Raw genomic sequence first — 23,532 nt, 5'->3', positions numbered from 1 at the left:
TGTTTGAAATCACTATTTTTCCAAGGGTAGAGAGCAGCCTTAAAAAATGGAGGATCAGGAAAAGGGTGGCTGATTAGTCACAACATTTAGTTTACTCTAATTTGAACAGGTTAAAAAAGGAAGTAAATCAGAGACTGACTTGAAGAATCCATGTGCATCCAGGTTCAGTGCCTCCTGGGTTCAGTCTAATCAACTGCAAGGTAACATGGTCTGGTTACAAATCCCAGCAACCCAGGACCAAAAAGTATTTCTAGCTTGTCTCAGAGAGGATACTAATTTCAATTCAGACAGTGTTATGTCTCACACTTTGTCAATTTAATCTCCAAGTTATACCCCCAGTAGGTGACCATGTACAGAGAAGAAAGCTTATCTGAACCAAATGACACAGATTCTTGTCCCAACTCTGGTTCTCATTCTGGTGACCTTAGGCAAGTCATTTTTCCTGCCTAAGCCAGTTTTCCATACTATAAATTTGAGGCAATGAATGGACAGACTTCTCTCAGGACCATCAGTGGTCCTTCACGGCCTAAAAAGTGGAGTCTAAAATCCACTCTAAAGGAGATCAGTCCTGGGTGTTCTTTGGAAGGAATGATGCTGAAGTTGAAACTCCAGTACTTTGGCCACCTCATGCGAAGAGTTGACTCATTGGAAAAGACTCTGATGCTGGGAGGGATTGGGAGCAGGAGGAAAAGGGGACGACAGAGGATGAGATGGCTGGATGGCATCATCGACTCAATGGATGTGAGTTTGAGTGAACTCCGGGAATTCATGGGGTCGCAAAGAGTCGGACACGACTGAGCAACTGAACTAACTAACTAACTGAAATCCACATCTAGTCTCCAAAATTTTTTTTCTTCCTTATCTTTTCAGATTTCTCTCTATACTGCCTCTGGCAAAGGCTGAACACTTCATCCCTTCCAGAATGTTCCTGAACATTATCCCACCATTTTCCTCTTTCTAGAAAGCCCTTCAGCTCCCTGTCTACTGCTGGAACACTCTCCTCTTTCAAGATCTATGCCATCATTCTTGACCCCAAGAGGAGTTATCCATCAGGACCCATAGGGCATTCGTGAGCCTGTGACAAGGTTTGAGACCCACAGTGGAGGTTCCTCTCAGAAAGAAAGCATGAATTCCAAAATATGAATACTGCAAAATTCAAATATTTTCAAGATAAGTGTTGACAAAAAAATATTAAATTTAACATGAGAACTGGGTGCGTTTTAATATGATTACCATATCTTGGGCGGGAACTTCAAAGGAAAAAGTATGTGAGGTCTTACAGATGTCTCACGGGGAAGACTCCTGCTGAACCTCATGCTTGGAGGGCTCTCCCTCTCCTTATTGCTTTGCCAGCACTTTGTGGATGCATTTATCCCACCACTAACCTCACTCTACTCTGTAGCAAGTGACCTGTATCCACTGCTGCCTCTTGTTCTTGAGGACAGGAGTCCTGTCTCCAGTGGGGCATCCTAATTAGCAGCCATAGGCCAACAGACAGTTTTCAAATTAGAACATTTTACCAAATACCTGAGTTCATGGCTTCTTTTAAAACATTTGATGATCTGGCCACACCTCTCCCTTTCACATTTGCATGAAGTGATAGAGCTGAGAAGTCAGGGATGTGTGGTCTCCCATTTGCTGAGTGCCTTGTGCCCACTTGGGCCATTTATGTCATCATCCTGGCAACTGCAAACCCTGAATCTGGGGCCCTCCTTTCTTACTTTTTTGTATTACTCCTCTTCTTCCTCTTTATACCCAGCACAGTGTCTAGCAAGGTATGTATTTATTAAGCAAATAAGTGATCACAAGGCTTGGAGCTTAACATCCTCAAAATTAACTACTAAAATCAGACTTTGAGTTGCACAAAACAAACCTTATCCATTTACTAATGGCATGACAGTCTTTTCCCTTTTCCAGCTGGTTGAGGGAGAGAAACTAATAATAAGTTATGTGGAGTGTAATTGGATCATTTTACTGAAAATGATCACAGCAGTAACAAATTATATCTGTATGATGGATCTCCAGCATTACTGAATTTTTGGTCAAATTTGCAGAAAAATTATTGTCTTACCTCCAAAATTATGCATCCAAGGATTTGTTAATGCAAGAGTGTCAGATGCAATGGAGATGCATAATGAAACATGAACCAAAAGCAAGATGAATGCCTACCATCTAGTGTCTCTATTTTTCTTTTATCAAATAAAATTAGTTTTCTTCCATCAGTTGATAAAAGCATTCTTGATGAGATGAGAAATTTAGCTGAAAGGAATGCTGGAGAAGCCTAAGCACTGCTGATAAGAGATTTGAAATCATCATTTCAGGAAACTGAATTATTTTTTTAAGTTTCATATTTGCTTCTGAGATTCAAGTTACAGAGGTCAGATTTGAGAACATGTGGAAAAATATGCTATTCCATGGCCTCAACTCTGGAATTTAAGGTGATATTTTCAGTGACGGTTTGACCTGAACCACACGTACACTGCAGTACTAACGTGGCTGGCCTGTGTTAGCACAGGGAGCATATCATCTTCCCAACCAGACTCTAAGCTCCTTGAGGGTAGGCACTGTCTCTTTCCACTCAGTCTCTTTACTTTCCTATGCAGTGCCCTGAGCACAACTGGTACCCACATATCTATGATTACTTGCTAATAAACACAGCCAACCTATTTGCCTTTACACAGAGCAAATCTTCACAGAAAGCTCTTAGAAAAGTAGCAAGCTCTAAAATCTGGAAAGGCCATGGAAAAGTGAGTAGATTTATGAGGGGAGTCTTTGTCATTAATAATTCATGCAGGGAGAAAACTACTATTGGAGAATAGTGCTCTCTTCCAATGCTATGGTAAGTTTCTATGTTATTGCGATGGAAATGTCACCACCTTGGTAATGAAAAATGAGATTTATATATTGGCAAATTACATCAAATCAGATGTAGTTCAGTTTAAGAGATGGGATTTAACCTGTGAAATATTGAAATCTAGGAAATAATGAACCAGAATGTAATAGAAATCTCTTGTAGGATTATTTTACAAACCAAGAATACACCCACTATTATCCCTGAAGCATGATGTGTGTTTCTATTCCTTGGCCAAATAGTCATTGACACCAATAGTCATATGGCTCAGATCAATGAAGGGACATAGTAGATTGGATTATCCTCAAACAAACAAAATTTCCTCCCACTCATCTCATCCGGTCTCCATGGGAGAAGTGAATTTCCCTGCCCTGACTTTGAGCTGGGCCATGTGACTTGCTTTGATCAATTAGATGTTAGAAGATGGGCATATAAACCGAGGCTCAAAGCATGCTAGAGGATTGCTGTTACCCACTTGTGCTTCTGCCCTTGACTTGAGAAGAACGTTCCTTGAATAGTCATTGCGCCTTTGGTCTGGGCCCTGAGCTGAGATCTGTGAAGCAAAGATGCCGCCAGAGATCCGCACACAAGTCCATTTGGGGGTATTCTGTAACACAGCAGTAACTGACTGATACAAGGGCCCTGCCTGCCCAAGTCCTCTTGTATGTATATGTACAGGAAACTTGAAGCTTCACAGCATCTCAGAGGAAGGAGGGGCATGGGCAACTGGGAAATACTGTTTTTGAGGATTCAGAATACCAGTGGTTGGATGGAGAAAGAGGTAGCTATGGCTGTTGATTCTAGAATTCTAGAGCTGGGCTCTTGTCACATAGCTGTGCTCTTAAAGAAAGCTCACCTGTATTGCTTTGGAAAATTGTATCATTGAAGACTTTTCATTGAAGGAATTGAAAAATTGAAGAAATCAAAAAATGAAAAAACTTAATCATTGAAAAATTCTATCATTGAAGGAAGAAACCAATGAATTACAGACCCCTCAAACTCTCTGTCTACCTCTCTCCTTCTCTTTCTCTCTCCCTCTCTTTCAATTTAGGGATGGACGCAGTATGGAGCAGCTGACAGTACACCGGATAAAGAAGTAAGAAGCTTCATTCTGCTGCTGAGTCTGCCACTGCCTCTCTGAGACTTGGGCTAAGTTACTTCACTTCTTGGAGCTTCATTTTCCTCATCAGTAAAGCAGAGCTGGTAATACGACCTGCCTCACAGAGGCATTGAAGGGATTTATGAAATAACAATTCTAAAGTGTTCATGACAATGTCTGGCTCAAGCCCTGCCTCTGGGGAGAGGCCGATAGCTCTTCCTTTTACAACCTCCTGCAGCAGAAAAGGGTACATATTTCCCCCGTCTGTCAGGTAAACATGTACAGAGCCAGCACCCACAAGTATCTTCCTGTCAACAAAACCGGCACGTGGCAGCCTCCCTGCAGAGCAAAACAGGTCTCTAGGGTCTTGAGCTCTTTCTGTAAGAGCCATATGCTTCCTGGAATCCCTGAGTGGGCCATTCTTGGTAGAAAGGTAACACCTCATATACTCCAATCTGGTCTTTTGACTTTACTTCCTGTTTCACACATCAGTCCCTACCAGGTTCGGTTACTGGAGCTGCAGTCAGCTTTCAATCTTGCCCCAATAAACTTCAATTAGCAAATGCATGACACTCTCAGTCTATTTGAGGTTTGGATACCCTCCCTATCTCCCAGGCAGATAGGCCCTGATTTGTCCTCCAGAAGTTCATAATCCCTTTGAGGAAGACTTTTAGTGGGGAATGTTCCTGTATCCAAGAGGTGTTTTTTTTTTTTTTTTCCTATCTTTAAAATTGAAATATAGTTGATTTACAATGTTGTGTTAGTTTCAGGTATATAGCAAAGTACAGTTAGTTTCAGTTACACACACACACACACACACACACACACTCATATGTATGTTCAGTTCAGTCGCTCAGTCGTGTCTGACTCTTTGCGACCCCATGAATCACAGCACACCAGGCCTCCCTGTCCATCACCAGCTCCTGGAGTTCACACAAACTCACGTCCATCGAGTTGGTGATGCCATCCAGCCATCTCATGCTCTGTCGTCCCTTTTTCCTCCTGCCCCCAATCCCTCCCAGCATCAGGGTCTTTTCCAATGAGTGAGCTCTTCGCATCAGGTGGCCAAAGTATTGGAGTTTCAGCTTCAACATCAGTCCTTCCAATGAATATTCAGGACTGATTTCCTTTAGGATGGATTGGTTGGATCTCCTTGCAGTCCAAGGGACTCTCAAGAGTCTTCTCCAACACCACAGTTCAAAAGCATCAATTCTTCAGCACTCAGCCTTCTTCACAGTCCAACTCTCACATCCATACATGACCACTGGAAAAACCATAGCCTTGACTAGATGGACCTTTGTTGGCAAAGTAATGTCTCTACTTTTTAATATGATATCTAGGTTGGTCTACTTTTTAATATGATATCTAGGTTGGTCCTTCCAAGGAGTAAGCATCTTTTAATTTCATGGCTGCAATCACCATCTGCAGTGATTTTGGAGCCCCCAAAAATAAAGTCTGACACTGTTTCCACTATTTCCCGTCTATTTCCCATGAAATGATGGGACCAGATGCCATGTTCTTTGTTTTCTGAATGTTGAGCTTTAAGCCAGCCTTTTCACTCTCCTCCTTCACTTTCATCAAGAGGCTTTTTAGTTCCTCTTCACTTTCTGCCATAAGGGTGGTGTCATCTACATATCTGAGGCTATTGATATTTCTCCCGGCAATCTTGATTCCAGCTTGTGCTTCCTCCAGCCCAGCATTTCTCATGATGTACTCTGCATATAAGTTAAATAAGCAGGGTGACAATATACAGCCTTGACACACTCCTTTTCCTATTTGGAACCAGTCTGTTGTTCCATGTCCAGGTCTAACTGTTGCTTCCTGACCTGCATATAGGTTTCTCAAGAGGCAGGTCGGGTGGTCTGGTATTCCCATCTCTTTCAGAATTTTCCACAGTTAATTGTGATCCACCAGTCAAAGGCTTTGGCATAGTCAATAAAGCAGAAATAGATGTTTTTCTGGGACTCTCTTGCTTTTTCCATGATCCAGTGGATGTTGGTAGTTTGATCTCTGGTTCCTCTGCCTTTTCTAAAACCAGTTTGAACATCTGGAAGTTCAAGGTTCACATACTTCTGAAGCCTGGCTTGGATAATTTTGAGCATTACTTTACTAGTGTGTGAGATGAGTGCCACTGTGCAATACTTTGAGCATTCTTTGGCATTGCCTTTCTTTGGAAGTGGAATGAAAACTGACTTTTTCCAATCCTGTGGCCACTGCTGAGTTTTCCAAATTTGCTGGCATATTGAGTGCAGCACTTTCACAGCATCATGTTTCAGGATTTGAAAGAGCTCAACTGGAATTCCATCACCTCCACTAGCTTTGTTTGTAGTGATACTTTCTAAGGCCCACTTGACTTCACATTCCAGGATGTCTGGCTCTAGGTGAGTGATCACACCATTGTGATTATCTGGGTGGTGAAGATCTTTTTTGTACAGTTCTTCTGTGTATTCTTGCCACCTCTTAATATCTTCTGCTTCTATTAGGTCCATACCATTTCTGTCCTTTATCGAGCCCATCTTTGCATGAAATGTTTCCTTTGTATCTCTAATTTTCTTGAAGAGATCTCTATTCTTTCCCATTCTGTTGTTTTCCTCTATTTCTTTGCATTGATCCCTGAGGAAGGCTTTCTTATCTCTTCTTGGTATTCTTTGGAACTCTGCATTCAGATGCTTATATCTTTCCTTTTCTCCTTTGCTTTTCATGTCTCTTCTTTTCAAAGCTATTTGTAAGGCCTCCCCAGACAGCCATTTTGCTTTTTTGCATTTCTTTTCTATGGGGATGGTCTTGATCCCTGTCTCCTGTACAATGTCACGAACCTCAGTCCATAGTTCATCAGGCACTCTATCTATCATATGTATGTATATATATATTATTTTTCAGATTCTTTTCCACTACAGGTTATTACAAGATATTGAATATAGGTCTCTCTGTTTGAGGTTCCCAGGTGGCACAGTGGTAAAGAATCCAGCTGCCAATGCAGCAGACACGAGTCTTGGGTTTGATCTCTGGATGGGGACAATTGCCTGGAGTCCTCTTTGGTAATCACAAATTTTGTTTCTATGCCCCAACAGGTATTTATTATCTCTATTAAGATGCCAGGCTCTGTGCCAGGAAATGAAACGATGCCTCATGGAAACATTTCATCTGGGGCAGCTCTGTCCAATAGAAATAGAATATGAGCCACATGCAAGCATGCTTAGTCACTTCAGTCGTGTCGGACTCTTTGTGACCCAATGGACTGTAGCCCACCAGGTTCCTCTGTCCATGGAGATTCTCTGGGCAAGAATACTGGAGTGGGTTGCCATGCCCTCCTGCAGGGGATCTTCCCAACCTAGGGCTCGAACCCTGGTCTCCTGCATTGCAGGCAGATTCTTTACCACTGAGCCACCAGGAAAGCCCTGTGAGCTGCATATGTAATTTCAAATTTCCTAGTAGCTAGATTAAAAAAGTGAAATCAGGTGAAATTAATTTTCATAATGTATTTTATCTAACCCAATATGTGCAGTATGTTATCATTTACATGTAACTGAGATATCCACATTCTCTTATTCATGCTAACTCTTTGGAATCTGGGTTTACACTTAGCACATCTCAGTTTGGCTGCCACGGTTCAAGTGCTGGGTAAACATGGCTAGTGGCTGCTTCAGAGGACAGCACAGGCCCAGAGAAACTGGCTAGCAGTGGAAGGTGAAGGGCACTTGCATTCAAACAGGAATGTGAGGTTAGGAGGGAGGTGGAGCTGGGCCTCAGAGAAGGAAGGGGGAGAGAGATGGCATGTCAATGCTGCACCGAAAGTCAGCTCTGTGTGCTGATGAGGACTGTGTGAGGAGAGGGTGGAGCAGACGTGTTGGAGGAATTCCAACACAGATCATCCCTGCCACAGAAGCATTCTGAAGGGAGAAGAGCCAGCTGGGAGTACATGGGCCCAAACGTGAGGTTTGGCCTTTGAACATGGGTTCACTTTTTATTTACGCACAACTATTTATGGAATTTATTTATGGGCTTCCCTGATAGCTCAGTTGATAAAGAATCCACCTGCAGTGCAGGAGACCCTGGTTTGATTCCTGGGTTGGGAAGATCCCCTGGAGAAGGGATAGGCTACCCACTCCAGTATTCTTAGGCTTCCTTTGTGGCTCAGCTGGTAAAGAATCCACCTGCAATGTGGTTGACCTGGGTTCGATCCTTGGGATGGGAAGATCCCCTGGAGAAGGGAAAGACTACCCACTCCAGAATTCTGGCCTGTAGAATTTCATGGACTGTATAGTTCATGGGGTCCTAAAGAATCAGACACGACTGAGTGACTTTCACTTTCTTTCCTTTATGGAACACCTACAATGTGCCAGAGATTGTGAACAAGATGGCCTCTTCTCCGCAGAAATCACATTATGTTGGAGGTGGGGAGTAGAGGAAACAAGCAGTAAATAAATAGAACTCAAGGAGAGTAAATAAATAGAACTCAAGTGATAAATACACAGAAGGGTGGGGAACGAACAAGATGAAATGATGGGCACAGTCTGGTTGGGTGGTCAGAATGGGTGGTATTCTCCATCGTCCCCTGCAGACCCGTTCTCTCCCCTGCCCTGTATACCAGGAGGCTGAACTCTGTGGAGTACAGTAGCAGACATGTCTTCTCTTTATTCTCCCTGTTGGGTCTGGCCAATGGTGGACACTCACAGGAGATTGAAGAGTGGGAGGCAAATGTTAGTACACTCCAGGACCCACCTCTGACCCAGCCTGGACCACGGGTTGGGCAGTGGTTGAGTTCCTGAACCTGTGGTCCCAGCTCTTGCCAAGCATTGTTGGCATTCTTTCCTCCTCTTGCCCCTCCAAGCCAGGGATCAGTAATGTCCCCCATCTGGCTCATCCCCGATGCGTCACTTTTCTCTCTTGGTTCCCATAAGTCCATCCATACCTCTGTAAAATAAGCCTTCATTAAATTTTCTTCAGTCACTCCTCTAGGTATTCCTATCACTTGACTCACGGTCAGGGAGGCCTCCTTGAGTTTCAGCTTGAATGACAAGGAGCTAGCCAAGGTGACGCCTGCGCAAGGATACTCCAGGCAGAGGGGCCACAGGAGCAAAGGACATGCAGGTAACAAACCAGGTATGTCACAGGTGTAAGGAGAAACCCAGAGGGAGCTAAGTTCAGCAAGAAACGAGAGCAAGAAAAGTGAGGTCAGATTACACAGGGGCTCATGTGCTGAGGGAGAAGGCAATGGCACCCCACTCCAGTACTCTTGCCTGGAAAATCCCATGGACGGAGGAGCCTGGTAGGCTGCAGTCCATGGGGTCGCTAAGAGTCGGACACGACTGAGCGACTTCACTTTCACTTTTCACTTTCCTGCATTGGAGAAGGAAATGGCAACCCACTCCAGTGTTCTTGTCTGGAGAACCCCAGGGACGGGGGAGCCTGGTGGGCTGCCGTCTATGGGGTCGCACAGAGTCGGACACGACTGAAGTGACTTAGCAGCAGCAGCATGTGCTGAGGGAAATCTCTGGGTTTAGTCTGAGTACAACGGGAACCACTAGGAGGTTTGGAGCTGAAGACTAACATGTCTAATTGATGCTTTGAAAATACACAGCTCAGGACTTCCCTGGTGGTACAGTGGATAGGAGTTCACTGCCAATGAAGGGGACACATGTTCAATTCCTGGTCTGGGAAGATTCCATGTGCCACCTGCAACTAAGCTGGTGCACCACAGCTACTGAACCTGCGCGCTGAAGAGTAGCCCTCGCCCACCACAAAAAATGCCCATGTGCAGCAATGAAGACCCAGCACAGCCAACAATAAATACAGTTTTTTAAAATACAGAGTAAACCCGTAAAAAGTTCTCATTGCAAGGAAAAAAAATTTTTTTAATATATGGCTCAATAATAATAACAATAGGATTAATAGTCAAGATATTTCTGTTTGCAGGAAGAAAGAAAAACAAAACAACAAAACCAAACCAAAACCAAACCCCTAAAGGCTGGGATCATATTAAAAAGTCACAGACACCAACCTGAAATAGCTCCCAGTGAACAAACTAAAACACTTTCAGCAACAAAATAAATAATAATGGTCTTGCATTTTAACCCAAAAAGGAAAATACATAGTCATGAGCCCATCCTGTATAAATAAATGATTGAATAAATAAATGAATGGAGGGGAAAGGCCGACTCTCCCTTAAGAAGAATTCCAATTAATAATTGGAGAAGGAGTGAGGGGAATAGAAAATCACTATTAAAGCACTGCTGTACTCATTGCTGCAGGCAAAATCCACCAATATATGCTAAAATTCATGGGGAAAATTTAAGAAGAAATAGGATATTTGCCTCAAAGTATCTCATTTCAAATATTAATTAATAACTGTGGTGGATTTAATATATACCTATTAATACAAGCTTTCACTGCAGATGGTGACTGCAACCATGGAATTAAAAGACACTTGATCATTGAAAGAAAAGTTATGACCAACCTAGACAGCACATTAAAATGCAGAGACATTACTTTGCTAACAAAGGTCTGTCTAGTCAAGGCTATGGTTTTTCCAGTAGTCATGGATGGATGTGAGAGTTGGACTATAAAGAAAGCTGAGCACTGAAGAACTGATACTTTTGAACTGTGGTGTTGGAGAAGACTCTTGAGAATCCCTTGGACTGCAAGGAGATCCAACCAGTCCATCCTAAAGGAAATCAGTCCTGAATATTCATTGGAAGGACTGATGTTGAAGCTGAAACTCTGATACTTTGACCACTTGATGCAAAAAGCCGAAGTCCCTGATGCTGGGAAAGATTGAAGGTGGGAGGAGAAGGGGACGACAGAGGATGAGATGGTTGGATGGCATCACCGACTCAATGGACATGAGTTTGAGTAAACTCCAGGAGTTGGTGATGGACAGGGAGGCCTGGTGTGCTGAAGTCCATGGGGTCGCAAAGAGTTGGACACGACTGAGCGACTGAACTGAACTGAACTGAATACAAGCTCTTTAATAGGCTTTGCTCCAGGACGGTGAGCTTATCTCCTGTATCCTTGAGTGTGAGCTGGGTTCCATGAGTCACATCTAATTCACAGAGTATGGAAAGGGGAAAACAGTAACTTTATAGGGAGAAACACAATTGACACCAATTTCACCAACCGATGAAAGTTAACATTACCAGCAATAAGACATGTTGGTCTCCCCTGACATGATGGGATGAGAAGAACTCCTTGTCTTTGTGGTATACGTCCCCAAATCTACAGCCTCATCTAATCACAAGAGATCTTCAGCCAAATTCAAATAGCCTATGGTATTCTTCAAAAGTCAAGGTCATGCAGGAAAAGAAAAGACTGAGGAACTGTCACAGATTAGAGAAGACTAAGCAGATGATGACTGAATGCTATGTGATGGCCTGGATTGGATTCTGGAACAGAAAAAGGGCATCCAAATAGAGCCTATAGTTTAGTTAACAGCAGATGGTGACTGCAGCCATGAAATTAAAAGACGCTTACTCCTTGGAAGGAAAGTTATGAGCAACCTAGATAGCATATTCAAAAGCAGAGACATTACTTTGCCAACAAAGGTCCGTCTAGTCAAGGCTATGGTTTTTCCTGTGGTTATATATGGATGCGAGAGTTGGACTGTGAAGAAGGCTGAGCGCCAAAGAATTGATGCTTTTGAACTATGGTGTTGGAGAAGACTTGAGAGTTCCTTGGACTGCAAGGAGATCCAACCAGTCCATTCTGAACTAGATCAGTCCTGGGTGTTCTTTGGAAGGAATGATGCTAAAGCTGAAACTCCAGTACTTTGGCCACCTCATGGGAAGAGTTGACTCATTGGAAAAGACTCTGATGCTGGGAGGAATTGGGGGCAGGAGGAGAAGGGGACAACAGAGGATGAGATGGCTGGATGGCATCACTGACTCGATGGACATGAGTCTGAGTGAACTCCGGGAGTTGGTGATGGACAGGGAGGCCTGGCGTGCTGCGATTCATGGGGTTGCAAAGAGTCAGACATGACTGAGAGACTGAACTGAACTGAACTGATTACATCAATATTAATTTCTTAGTTTTGACAACTGTATATGGTTATATAAGACATTAAAATTGGGGGAGATTGGATGAAAGGTATATATATGGAAACATTATGCTATCATTGCAATTCTATGTCTAAAATTATTTCAAAATAAAAGTTTAAAAAAATACATGGTTATATAAATATCTACATATACACACATATGTAGATTGGCTATATATGGCTCACATAATTATGAGGTTGAACCATCCTATGACCTGCTGTCTATAAACCAGAAACCTAGGAAAGTTGTTGGTGTAATTCAGTTTGAGTTGGAAGGGCTGAGAACCAGGGGACCTGACGGTATAATTCTCATTTCAAAGTCAGGAGAAGACCAAAGTCTCAGTTCAAGCAGTCAGGCAGGGAGGGAAAAATCCTCCTTTCCTCTTCCTTTTGTTCTACTCATGCCCTCCGTGGATGGGATGCCACCCACCCACTTTGGGGAGGGCCATCTACTTTACTGAGTCTACCAATTCAAATGCCAATCTAATCTGGAAACACTCAAACATATCCAGAAATAACATTTAGCCAAATATCTGGGTTCCCTGTGATCCGCCCAAGCTGGCACAGAAAATTAACCGCGACAGTGGTCCAAGATGAAGCTACACGTGACAACAAGAAATTTACATCCAGTCATACCCACAGGAGAAAAGCAGGGAAATTTTAGTACAAATCAAGTTAGCACACCCTCAAAGCTCGCCTTTGTGCCTACACACTCTTTAACACAGGGGCAGAGGGGTGAATCCATACTCCCAGTGAGTTTCAGGACCTGAGGTCTGGCCTCTCTGGGCCTGAGTGGTTCTATCTGTAAAGTGGGAGGTTGGGTTGTGTATTTCTAAGGCCTTCTGGGTTTGAGATATTCAACTCTGAGGGCAGATTTACTGGATGATAATAATAGCTCAAGCCACTGCAGCCAAGTGAAAACTTGTTCTACCTCTTGCATAGTAAGATCACCACGGTAAGAGGCAATCATAACAAGTATAAAGCTAACACTCACTGAACTCTTGCTGTGTGCTGGACACTATTCTAAGCACTTGGCACGTATCAGCTTACTAAACCCTCAGCACATTCATTATCAGAACCTCAGAACATTATCATTATGATCCTCTCCCCTTTAGCGATGAGAAAGCTGAGTCAGAGAGAGCTGGAGGGAGGTGCCCGGGGTTACACTGCTCAGGAGCAGTACAGTTAGCACTTGAACTCTGCAGGATTATACCAGGGCTCTGGATTGTTCTGTGCAGGAAGGCACAGGATGGGGGCCCTGGAGAAGATGATGAAGTCCCAGTGAAGGCAGGGACAGAGCCTGCCTCCTCTCCCAAAGAGGGAACAGTGCATCCTGGCTGGTGTCTGCCCCTTCTACGCGTAGGACCACAAGGGGCCACATTCTCAGGCCAGGCCCGGGCTCTGGATCGGGAGTACTGGGGGAAGGAAACAGTGATTTGCTGACTCTGAAAGCAATTTCCTTTCAGCTGCCCCCCTGGGAACAGGGGAAGACCACTCTCTCATACGGATTCTCCCTATCCCTGCTCTATCTCCTTCCAGCCTGGCTCTTTGTGGATGATTTGGGCTCACGGGTTCACTCAGTTCATTTCTTTTGCTTCCTCTGTTGGTTTTACAGAAATTACAAAGTGATAAATACTCAATGTGAAAATATTCAAATAACAAATAGCATAGACATATACAATGGAAGAAGTGAAAACACCACCCTCCTTCTTCTCCACCACTCCCAGCTTCTGTGGCCTTCCCCAAATCCCACATTCTGGGGACAGTGGCCATTAGCAGGCATTTTCTGAGGATGTGACACCAACTTTTTCTATACCAAAAACAGGCCCATGAGAACCAGGACTGTGTCTGTCTTGCTCCTTGTTGTTCTGTTGACCTAAAACAAAAAGACAGCCAGATATTTCTCCAGTAAAGATGAGTTTATTCAGGATCAACAGAGAACTGCAATTTGGGGTCTGCAACTGTGGTGAGCTGCACACAAGTCCCCACAGGGCGAGGGCTTTTAGAGAGGGGAAAGGAAGGCAGGAGGGCTCTAGTAAACAGAGTCCATGGCTTTCCACTGACCAAATCCTAGACAGGAAATAAGAGAGGTCTTTCTTCTTCCTGTTGGGCTCTGCTGTGGTCACAGGGTGTGAGAACTCCCCTTTTTAGTCTCCCAACTCTATTTAAATGAAATTTCCATTTATTCATTTTTTTTTTTTTTTTACAGTTCCCAGAAGAAGTCCTGGGTAGGTGGCCAATCATGTGCGTTGAATGCTAGATGAATAAATGGTTTGCTCATCAACATACTCTTTTTTTTTTTCCCCAAGAAGCAGATCTATTGACCTACTCCACTTTTTTTAGAGACCACCAAGCATTCCATAATCTAAATGTACCTTAATATATTTATCCATCTCCTTGATAATAAACACTCGGGTATTTCTGAAGTGTTTGTATCACAAATACGGTGCAATGAGCCCTCCTTTCCAGAAGTCTTAGTATGTGTGGATGACCACGTCATAAGGGTGATTCTCTGACATGGAAGTGCATTGAAGAATATGCTTAAATTCTGCCCTAAAGATGTTAAAGGACACCACGGCAGCTGGACAGAGGACAGGGGCTTGTGGGGAAGGGTGACAAGTACTTCCTGATGGGGTTAACTCAGCATCTCCTGTTCAGGCTTGGGTTGAGGCTTATAAGGAGCCTCCTTCAGGACTCTGGACAATGAACCTGCAGGTGGCTGAGGGGACAGACGAGGATCTCTCTACCTGGGTGCTGATGACTCCTTGGAACTCTTACTGTCAGTGCTTGTGATTTTCAAACTACTTCACTGGATGGGCCTCTCTGAATCTTCTGACCACCACAATGCAGGCTGGAAAGCTAATGCCATCTGCATTTACCGGAGAGGTGAATGACATAGCCGTTGAACACAGCTGCTCCTGAAGCCAAACTCTTTTGGACTTTTCAAGGAAGAGAGTCAATAAATTCCCCTTTTTTGTTTAATCTAGTTTGGTCTCCATCACTGAAGGACTCCTCATTAAGAGTGATCCTAGGACGCAAAATGTTAAACACAAGTAGAATAATAATTAATGGTAATGATTTTACTTGTAATTTTTAATGAGGGTATAGTTTATACACAGTAAACTTCAGGTCTTAGATCTTCAGTTCAATGAGTTTTGATGACAAATGTATGAACACCCCTATTAAGACACAGGACAATTCCATTACCTTTGGAAGACCCCTTGCATCTCTTCCTGGTCCATCTGTCCCCACCTCCCACCTCAAGGAGAACTGCTGTTTTAATGTCTTTTACCATAGATTTCTCCTGCCTGTTTTAGAACTTCCTCTCAAGGAAACCAGACAGTATGTGCTCTTTTGTGTCTGGCTTCTCTCACTCAACATGATGTTTTAAGATTCATCTACATTCTTTCAAATAACACCTAACATATTCCAACCCTCCTGGTGTGCCAGGAATTGTTCAGTGCTTTCCATTCCTTAGGTCCTCGCAATAATCTCATGGCGTGTGGTTATCATCCGCATTTTGCAGAGGACACGGAGGCTTGCGGAGTTTGAGTAACTTGCTCAGATCGCATTGCCAGTCAGTGAATCAGTCAGAATTTGAACTTGAAGGTCTGACTCCAGAGCCAGGGGCCCAAGAACCTGGCGCAGGTCACATGGCGCTGGAAGCAGGTCATTAACCACCTCACTCAGGCGCCTCTGGGCCTCCCAGCTGCTCCTTCCCTGACTGGGCTGAGATCTCATCTCCGATTCCACTGTGGTGGGGGGTCACCTTCACAACCCCCTCCCACGTGAGCCAGCTGGGGAAGAGAGGGCCGAGTGTGTGAAGGTGCCTTGGCTGCTGCGGTGAGTTACTGCCCTGTCTTCATCCTCTGAGTGATGATCGTCTGCGAAGCCTGACCCATAAATACAGTTACATTTCTGGGCCTGTCTGTGGAAAGAAAGATTATCTACGGCTATAAAGAGGGTAGGGTGAAGCTGAAAAAAACAACTGCCACCCAGATAACCCAAATTAAACAAAAGCCTTTCCATCTAAGATGACACCCGATTCAGAGTGGAATCTGAGGGGATGGTGCAGAGCTATTAGACTTACAGAGCACGAGCCTGACAGCCCAGCCCACGCCCTCCTTTCGGCCATCAGCCACCTAGGAGCCGGCAAGGCTGCAGCTGTTAGAAAGCTCTCAGTTTGGAGGAGCAGGAGCCCTGCTCTTTGTCCTGCCGGCTTGGCTTCCCGCCACACCTTCCCATACCCATCAGCCTAGACTTCTTGAAATCAGAGAGAAAGGATCCCTGGAGTTCTCTGCAAGGGGAGTGGGGAGGCAGCTGTGGGCAACTGGAATCGGGAGGAATTTGGGCCAAATAAACTGAGCAAAGGAAACAGGGAAGGACAGTAACTCCCTTGTCTGCTTTGATGGACCCAGAGCATTCCCTGGCTGTGTGATCTTGAGCAAGTGGCTTAACTTCTCTGTGCCGATGTTTCCTCATGTGGATAATAATAAAACTGACATGATCGGGCTTGGGGGGCTTCCCTGGTGGCTTAGCAATAAAGAGTCTGCCTGCAATGCAAGAGACCTGGGTTCGATCCCTGGGTGGAGAAGATCCCCTGGAGGAGGGCATGGCAACCTACTCCAGTATTCTTGCCTGGAGAGTCCCTTGGACAGAGGAGCCTAGTGGGCTACAGTCCATAGGGTCGCAAAGAGTCGGACACGACTGAGGCAACTCAGCATGTACACATGCATCAGGTTGTTGGGAGGCATAATCGAGTTTATACATGTAACTGGTATGGTGTCTGGTGGATAATAGACACTCAGTAAATGTTTATTACATTGCTATTACCTCCACTGTGGTCACTGGGACTGTGGAAGCAGCATTTTGGCCTGAAAGTCCTCGTCTTGTCTCTGCCACTAACTGGTTGTGTAGCCTTCAGCAAGTCACTTCCCCTTTCTGAGTCTCAACGTCCCTATCGTCAAAGCTAAAAGGCAATTCCAGAGCACATACTTTAGTCTACACTTCTTGGAAAGACAATATTCAAGCCAAGCTTTCCAGCTCTTCTTCCTGCTCTTCCCACTCCTCCTCAACACCCCAACTTGTCGGAGATGTCAACAACCCCTCCTCCCCCGCATCTGAACCTGGAAAAGGAGGGACAGCTCCAAGCCCAGTTCGGAAGACTATCCCCCTCCATAGAAGATGCACTCCGCCGGCTGCCTCCCTTAGGATGTTGCTTTAAGTCAAACTGTCCAAGGCCCCACTCAGACACTGGCCAGCTGGTTGCCTGACATCGCTGAGTCCAGACTCCTCCTGTGTAAAGTGGGGGTAAGAGTAACAGCTATGCTACACAGTTATTATGAAGAGTAAGTGTGACTGTGCCAGTTAAAGAGCTCACATGTGTAACAGATGTTAGTCATTTTTATATCACTGTGATCATCACCATGACTCTCTCTTCCTTTCTAATGCTGGATCTCAGGGACAAGCAGTGCTCAGTTTGGGGAAACAGTGGCCTTGTTCGTCACTCCTGAGAGCCATCTGTTTTTGCTGCTCTCCTCATGTGCACAGCCCACCCCCCGCACCACCCCCCGACCCCCCCAACACCTCTCCCTTGACCACCTGGCTCTGGGAGTGCCTGGACTGGCTGTCCTGCGGGGTGAGGGCAAGGGCAAGGAGCTGGCATATAGCTTCTGGCCTGAACGCCATGATTTTCAGCCAAACTGGGCTATTTCTGCAGGTTTACCAGCAATTTCAGCGGTTCAATAAACACAGCCTGTGAGCCAGGAGCAGGGTAAACTGTATGCTCAGACACATATTTAACATCATCCTTGTGCCATGATTGGCAGTCAGAAAACCAAGGGTGTAATTTTCTATTAGCGCATCACGAGCCTCCAGGTTCGCCTAGGCCACCATGCTCTCTTCTGGAATTAATGGTGCAACCGACTGTGATCTGAAAACAAGTCAGCTAGATTTTTGCAAGAAAAAAAATCCATATGTGAGGACTTCTAAGGCTGACCCCCCACCCCAACACACATGGCAGCCTGTTGAAGGAACTGCACCCCTTCCAACCCACCCTGGGTTCCCCCCACTGTGTTCCCCACCCTCCCCTTCTTCTTACTATTCAGTACATTAGGGATCATCCTTCTCTTTTGCGTCCTGGCTTCATTTCCACCACTACTTTATCCAGCCTTGAACTCCCAGATGCCCACACTTCAGTGCACATTCATCCTTCTGCATGATTTAAAACCAGTAACAACGACAATAGCAACAGTAATAATGATGATACTATTTAGAGGCCATTTTCTATGCCGTGTCAAGCATGGTGTTAAGTGCCTTATGAGCACTATTTCAGTTAATTTCGGAGCAGCCCTTGGGGCTTAGACACTACAAACATGACTCCCACCTTGTCAGGAAGGAAATGAAGATTAGAGAAGGTAAGTAACTTGGCTGAATTCTCTATAGCAGTGATCTTGAACCAAGGGAGTCTGATTCCGGAGCCCAGGTTCTTAACATCTGCGCATCGGTGTTCTAAAGAGTCACATGTCATCTTCCACAGCTTTCTTCACATCTTGGCTTGTGACCCAGAAAGTCGTTTTAGTGAATCATGCACTTGTAAAAATAGACTACATCAGGTTCCAAATGGGAACGTCAAAGAGCACTGTCCATATTAAGGACTTTTATTATTTCTTGACACTTATCACATAGGTGTGTGCACATCCCTGTTAACAGTGTAAGGAGTCCCTCCTAAGTTTAGTTACAACCAAAAACAGTCTGAAGGTCTCTGGGCTATGGGGCCCCTCTGGGGAAATGTTGAATGGGTCCTGCTCCCTCTCTTTCCTACTTCTTGTAATTATGTAATCAGTGGCAGAGACTTTTTCTTGCTCTGATGGATGTGAAGTTGCTGAGCAAATCCTGAAATGTTGCATATCATCAGTATCCAGGTTGATGTTCATTTCTGCTGAGTGGCTTTGTTCACATATCCAGGGGCAGATGTGTGGGCAGGGGGTGGTGTGTATCATGGGGATGTCATCACGGGCTCCGAGTCTCCCATTTCACTGCCCTGTGGCCATTGCCACCTGCCGGCCCTCTGGTGCTGTTTCTTCCAATTAGAAGCTCAACGCCCAGAGGTTATCTGCTTAGGTGATGGGGATAGAAAAGCTTCCAGTCCTTTGGGAAATGTTTCCAGGAAGATTTAGCCCTGTCAGTTTTTTTCCATACACCTGAGGGCTAGTCAGGGCAGGAAATCGTCTACCCCAGCAGCTGGGGAGACTGAGGCAGGGGTCTGCTGGTTCCTCCTTGGCCCCTGCCAGCTTCCCCGACCCCAGCCTTTGCTCTAGTGTTCTTTCACAGGTCAGAGAGGAGCTTTGGGACTTAACTCCCAGGCAACTTCAATTTACCATCAGTGCAGGAATCACAACGATCCTATATATTTACATGGGGGTCTTGCTTCTTACAAGCTCAGAACAATTTCTTGGGTGTTGGACTCATTTCTTCCAAGGTCACTATGGAAGGTGTGCTTTCTCCTGCAAAGGATGATGGTCAGGACATTCTGGTCGTGACAGCCTGTAGGAAGTGCGGGCTGGCATTGGATTTCCCTCAGTTTAGCTTCCCAAATCTTCCCGTGTGCTAATTTCTCAACCCTGTTTCATTATCACCTTTATCAAAAGTCTTTTTAGACATTTTTCCTTATTTGCCTTCCACTCATCCATGAAATATTAGTACCACAGATACACTGTATGTCTGTTTACATACTATATACATCTCTGCTTATGCCTAAAGAGAGAGAGATTTTTTTTTTTTTACCCCTGTCCTCCCAGGGGCCAATTTTTACCCCCCTGGGGGTGACTTTGCCCCATTGAGAATGCAAGCTCTAGAGAGATAGTACTGATTAGCGTGGCCTCTGCTTCTGGTCTGTACAGGAAGGAACAGCACATCCTCATGGGGTTAGTGAAGAACTAAAGGTCATACTGCAAGTAACGAGTTCAGCACGTGCTTGGGGTCAGTTAAGCACTCGTAACTACTATCACATTATTACTAGTGTTAGTCATAAGAGCTAATGTTTTCTGGGGAATTATTATATGATGGGATTAGAGCTTGCCATAAAACTCAGTGAATTATTGCTCATAGAAACCCTGTGAATTAGGGACAGTCATTATCATCTTACAGATTAGAAAATTGAGGCAGAGACCCATTGTCTGAGGTCCCAGAGCCCATACTTGACAAAGCCAGCATTTCATTCCATGGAGTCCAGACTCCTCACCTTACTGTTAACCCTGATGCTGTGTGCATTAGTCGTGTGAGTACAATGTTAGTGGAAACATTAGGATTAATTAACACTTAAACTTTTTCAACGCCGCAAGCGGCCTCACTGGTACTTTGACTTCAAATGGTTCTGGCCCCTGTGGTCATCTCAGGACTCTGAAATGAACTTTCCCGATTCTTTCCTTGCAGGCAGAGCTGCCTGAATTCCTGATAAGGATCAGTAATTTGAATTCCCACTTCCCAGCCTGGGGAATCTACTCAGGCATCCCCATGACCATTTTTCCCTCTTTGGAATCAAGATGGCACCGAGTGTGGGCTGCTGCTGAGATGCGTGTTGCCATGGCAGCAGCTCATGCCTCCTTCCTACCCTCTCAGAGGTGCTCTGACACAGGCAGCAGTTTCTATGGTAACAAGCTGAGTGGAGGGTCCATGAAGAAAGAACTGTGTGTACTGACATGGGGGAGTTGAAAACGAACCCTGGGCATTTGGAGGGCTACCCCACCACATGTCCAAGGTAAACAGTATCAGCACTGCAGGAAAGGTCCCAGCAAGTGGAGTACTAGAGACATCAGAATTTTTTAGCTTATTGTCCCCTACAAGTTCACCTTTTGTCTTTTTTATATAGACAATTTAAGACTTCAGAAAATAAAATGAAGAGGAGACTGTAGTTAGAGTATATAATTCAGGGGTGTATAATTCAATTCCTATGCAGGCAATAGACCCACAAATAAACTTTTAAATGGTTCCAAGCCCTTTGGAGAAGTTTCAGAGCATGGAGGGACTGATGTGCTGTCCTTTTTGAAGCTGTTCGCTGCCCAGCTGCAGAAAGCCCTTCCTGCTGACCACCAGCCCTGCAGCTGCTGTGCCTTTCGGAGCTCACGCCTTTCCCGCTGCCATGAAGACGGGATGCTTGCCTCACCTCTCTGGGGCCATGGCTGGGTGCACCTTGGAATCTTGCCCCACACATCAAGACTCCCTTTGCCCTTTGCAGGTTTTTAAGGTCACAGGAAGTGTAGGAGGAAAGCCCAGTACTCTAATAAGAGCAGGCACAGCAGGGAGAGACCCTTTGGCAGTGACAACTGTTTTGCATCTCTTCCTGAGCCAGCAAATGGGATAAGAGGCGGGGTGAGCTGGCTCATGCTTATTGAGAGCTTACTATGTGCGAGGCATCATTCTAAGCAACTGACATCTGTTGATACATTAATTTTGCCAACAATCTGATGACATAAATAATACGATTATTCCCATTTTACAGATGAGGCAATAAGCACAGAGAGCTTGAGAAACTTACTCAAAGCCTCACACTTTGTAAATAGCAGGGCTAGCTTTCAAATCACACATTAGGACGCTGGATTTGGGCTGTGGCCATGGGAAGAAGCCAAATTAGTAGACGCAGGGAAAACTGGGCAGAAAGCTTGCAGCCAGAAGAGGCTTATTAGTGTTATTGGTTTAGTTTGGGTCACATCTCAGCCTCCAGAGCAATTATGTGGTTGATGCTTTCTTCACATTGGCCAAATCTGGGTCACCTGCCCAAACTCGGCACAAGGTAACAGATGGAAGATGTTAAGCATGGGTAAGGAAGGTCCCCGTATGAAAACCAGGGTGCTGTGAGCAGAAGACAGGGCGAGTGTCCTTAACCCTTGCTCTCCAGGATTGACAGAGAAATGGGGGCCAGCCATTTATCAGCCAAATCCTGCACCCACTGCTTCTGCTCACTCTGAGTCTTCAGCTTTAAAAGGCACGACCCTAACCCTAACCCTAACCGAACAGCGACAAACCAATCTCTCCTCTCCCTAAGGTGGGAGTGGCCGGCAGGTGGCGCTGTGCCAAGCTGGCCTCCGTGTGACTTGATGGGTCACCCGGCTCCGTTGGATACCTATTCTCCCCTGACCTGCACTCATTCTGCCTCATTCCTTTCGCTTTCTGTGCCTCTCACCCACCTCTCCTCACACTCACTTCATTCGGGCTCTTTCATCAGAAATGCTTCCAGTCTTTCGTCTTCCCCTTCTGCCCACCCTTCTCCTGGCGTTTTCCCACTGTCATTAGAAACCAGAGCCGGGCTTCTCTACTGCTTTCTGAGCTCTCCTTGAGGCCCCAGCTCAGACACATATGAGCCCAGAGGCTTTTCTCGGTTGCTCTTTGAGCATTTTGAAGCATGTACTTCAGGGAACTGAGATTTGGGGAGATGAAGCATCTCTCGCTGGGTTTTGGTTGCTGAAGGAGAGCAGAGGCTGAGAGGTGTGGGGCCAGGTTTGTGTCCTTCCTCTCAGACTTCTGAGCCTGGAGGAAGAGCCAAGCATTTCTGTCAATGGACATTTACTTTCACCCTTGCAGATCTTGACTTTCTCCGCATTTCCACATGATCTCATGGGTACTTTGGCTCCTTGGACCTCTCTCCTCTGTGGCTCTGGGGTCCTAAAGTGATAGAAATTAAGGCACATTTGTTTGGCTGCCAGATCTTCGGAGATTTTGTCGCCCACAGTGTCCTTCATTTCAGGGGAAGTGGAGAATGTTCAGATAGAAAAATGGTTTTGAAAGGCCGCCTTGTGACAGGCAGGGCTTATGAAGGTCTGAATGTTTGTGTCCTTCCTCAGAGTTTCATGTTGAAGCCCCAACCACTAATATAATGGCATTTGGAGGTGGGACCTTCGGAAGGTCATCAAGTTTGCATGAGGTCATGAGGACAAAGCACAACCTTGAGCTTTCCAAACTCCCAAACGGGGAGAAATCAGCTTCTGATGTTGAGGCCATCCCGTTTGTGGTGTTCTGTTTGAACAGCCTGAGCAGACTAAGACGGGGGTGTTCATAGCAGAAGCCAAGCTTTCTCCTTTGTTCAGAGAGCTCAGCAAGACTATGCCCAAACTGCCTGGGCTCACTGACAAACTTTGAAAGTGTAAATTCTTGATTTCACGTACCAGATACGTGAGAAACATAAATTCATTACTCTTCCCACGTAATGTGTCATTAATGCTGTTCACTAAACATTTTTGTTCATCTGATACAAATGCAGGATTGCACTACGTGAACCCTTAGAGTTAGGTGTGCACATGTGACCCTCTTTGGGCAATAAAATGTATGTGGTCTCTTCCAGTTATAGGCTGTAAGAGCCAGTGTGTGATTGATCATTTTCTCTTCCTCTCCTTTCATATGCCACAAAATTATGATATAGGCTGGGGACTTCCCTGGTGGTCCGGTGGCTAAGACTCCATGCTCTCAAAGCAGGCAGTCAGGTTCAATTACTGGTGATGGAACTAGATCTCACATGCCACAACTAGGAATTCGCATGCTGCAACTAAGACTCAA

Source organism: Bubalus bubalis, chromosome 18, assembly GCF_019923935.1.
Source record: "Bubalus bubalis isolate 160015118507 breed Murrah chromosome 18, NDDB_SH_1, whole genome shotgun sequence".
NCBI lineage: Eukaryota > Metazoa > Chordata > Mammalia > Artiodactyla > Bovidae > Bubalus > Bubalus bubalis.
The sequence above is the reverse complement of the archived record's forward strand: the minus strand, read 5'-3'. Positions refer to the sequence as shown.